A 3,171-nucleotide genomic window follows, 5' to 3' on the forward strand; every position below is an offset into this window, starting at 1 on the left:
AATCAAATATTAACTTAGAAAGGATCAGTGACTTAAATATAACAACACAAGACTATTGGAAGGAAACAAGGGGTGACTCTTCATAACTTAAAATTTAGCAGTGAACTCAGATTTGACACCAAAGCATATGTTACAAGCAAATAGGGCACCTCAAAGACAGGAGGATCATTACAAGTCCTATCTGTGTAGTGAGACCTTGTAGACCCTGTACCAAATACATTTTAAAAAATACAGGGCTCTCACGAGGAGACAGCGTTGTTTGTCCTACAGAAATGATCGCCAAGACTCAGAAGGTAGGCCTCGGCCTTGGGCTTCCAGAGAAAAAGAAGAAGGAGAAGGAGGTAGTCAAAGAACCAGAGACTCAATACTCAAGTGTAAATGATGGGAATTATTTTGCTGATAATTCTCCTGTGAGGGCCGCATCCCCTATAGGACTGTAAGCCAAGAGCAGACGTCCCATGTACCCTTGGTGAAAAAAAAAAAAAAAAAAAAAAAAAAAAAAAAAAAGAAGAGGACAAGCCACAGCACCTTTTATGAAGAACTCCCAGAATCTGAGCCCATGTCCCAAATCAGACAGAGAAGTCACCCAGCCCCAGGAAACACATCTTTCATCTCTCAGAGTCCTTCAGTGGGGAGAAAAGAAGAAGAGGGAGACCTTGTCTTTGGCCACATCAGAGAGCTCGAGGTAAAGACTTTCCTGACCCCAGTCTGGGTGAGGAGGCAGCCAGAGTTGGCAAGAAGCCCAAAAAGCACGAGAAGGAAAGAAAGGACCAGGATACCACAGCCTGCTCCATCCAGGACGCTTGGCTCTGTGAGGCAGGAGATGCTACGTATGGATGCATGGTGGAGAAGGGGGCTGAGGAGCAGGCAGCCTTCAGACCGAAAGGGAAGCAGGGCAGCTCCAGAGAACACAAACGGAAAGTGGAGAAGAAGAAAGTCCACCAGGAGGGAGACACCCTCCCAGGCCACTCGAGCTCTCCAGGTCCATGGAGACCAACCGTAGGAAAGGAAAGAAGAAGAAGCCAGTCAGAATTGAGGTTGCAGAGTATATCCCACTAGGAGAACACCCAAAAGCTGGAGTGAAGAAGACAACAAAGGTTAAGAAAAAGGAAGAAAAGCCAGTCATTGAGCTGGCTCAGAAAAGGAAGAAAAAGAAGAAGAAAGAGGGCACGGTAACAGTAGACCCTTGGAAGAAGGAGCCAGATACAGACCTGGAGGTGGCAACAGAGAAGAAAGGCAACATGGACGAGGTGCACATAGACTAGGTGAGGCGAAAGGTCTTGCAAGATGAGACTGATCAGGAGTCAGGCAAGACAGAAGCATCTGAACCCAGGAAGTGGACGGGAACCTAGTTTGGCCAGTGGGATACTGCAGATTTTGAAAACAAGGAACAGAAACTGAAATTTCTCAAACTTATGGGTAGCCTTAAGAATCTGTTCCCTTCAGTTAGCCACTCCCCTTGCATGACCACAAAACCTAACATGGCCCTCAGCAAGGCAGTAGCCAACACCCTGCAGCAGAAGATGCAGCAGAACTACGACCGGACCATGAGCTGCGAGCGCAACCGGGGTGCCGGACTTGGCTTCTCTGCCACCCCCAACAGAGTCTTCTACATTGACAACATGCATCTCGGTCTGCCAAGTTGGAAGCTGAAGTGCTAATGCCTTCTACCCAAGCAGCTCAGATGGCTTTTCTCAGTATTGCAGATGAGAGCCGCCTGGCAGCTGTCCAGGACGGAACACCTGTGGACACCTGGGGACAAACTGGGCAGCCCACGTCCTGGGGGTTAAAACACACTTTTTTCTGTTACACCTTCCATCCCTGTGGTGACACGTGCATGTGAATAATGGCAGCTGACAACTGGCATTTGTTGGAGGTATATTGTGGCCCAGGCACATAGTTTTTTGCATTAATGTATTTAATCATCATTATGAAGTGGGTGCTATTCATGAGGCAGCTGAGGGTTAGGGAATGAGTAATGAAATTGCCCAGGGCCACCCACTGTTGACTGCCATGTGTCACAAGGTTGTACCCTAAGCCCTAAGTCACTAATCATCTTGAAAGTTTCTTCTAGAGACTTTCACCCAGAATACTAGTTGGAGATTAAATGATGGAGGAAACAAAAATAAATAATAAAAAACAAAAAATACATTAAAAATAGGGTGCCTTGTTTCTCCAAGCACCTGTACCCCACTCTTAAGTGCATTCTATATCTACCTCTAAAGGCTTTCCTGATGAACTCGGTTGTTCTTATCAACGGCAGAGCTCAGTACCTTACTGTCACTGAGAATGGCTATGGTTCACATTGGAGGAGCTCTGGTCCTCACCTTGAGCATCGCTTCCTGGTCTGCAGGGGTTGATAATGCACGGCTCAGACTCCTGGAGAAGCTTGTCGGGCTGGCTCTCCTGATGGGAGCTCAGCTTTCCTCATCCTGGGAGGAGCTGGGGACCTCACTGTTGCTGAGGATGCTGTGGTGCTTTCGGGGGAGGTCTGGTTCTTCCTTCAAGCGTCGCTTCTGGGCCCAGTGCAGCTCCCTCAGTCTGCTGGCACAGCTCCTTCACCCCACTGGCATCAACTTCCTAGTTTCCACCAATGACTTTGGGCCTTCCCAGCACAGATCCACAAAACAGGCTGCATGAGACACTGTTGTGGGCTCTTGCCCTCCAGCTGGACTCACTGGAGGGCACTGCCACAGGCTCTGGGTCTTGAGCTGGGCTTGTGCAGGACATTGCCAAGGGGTCCAGGCCTCAGCTGGAACCTTCGGTCTCTAGGGTGTGGACAGAATTTCTGCACTCTTTTTGTATATGATTCTTTGGGTGACTATTATAAAATAATTGCATAATTAAGCATCCTGTATTGTATTGTTTCCCTTGAAAAACCCAATACTATGTACAACATTTCTCCAAAGAAAATATACGAATGTCTAACAAACACACACAAAAAAATATTTTTAACACCATTGGTCATTAAGGAAATACACACCGCAACCACAATGGCATATTATATTGCATCCAACAGAAGGAGTGGGGCGAGGAAGAGGAGGGAAGAAGAGCGGAAAGAGAAAGGAGAGAGAGAAAAGGAAGAATAGAGGAAGGAAAGAGGCATAAAGAGGGACAAGGGCAGAAGGGAAGGGAAGGAGGAAGAGTGCGAAGAAGAAAAGAAAGCGACCA

General features: G+C 47.4%; 1 pseudogene; it reads left to right on the forward strand.

Annotated features, from left to right (window-relative positions):
* The first annotated feature begins 272 nt into the window (after positions 1–272).
* LOC101572114 lies at positions 273–1,843 on the forward strand (annotated as a pseudogene).
* The last annotated feature ends 1,328 nt before the right edge of the window (positions 1,844–3,171 follow it).

The sequence above is a fragment of the Octodon degus genome, unplaced genomic scaffold (assembly GCF_000260255.1).
Source record: "Octodon degus isolate 3935 unplaced genomic scaffold, OctDeg1.0 scaffold00207, whole genome shotgun sequence".
NCBI classification, from domain to species: Eukaryota; Metazoa; Chordata; class Mammalia; order Rodentia; family Octodontidae; genus Octodon; species Octodon degus.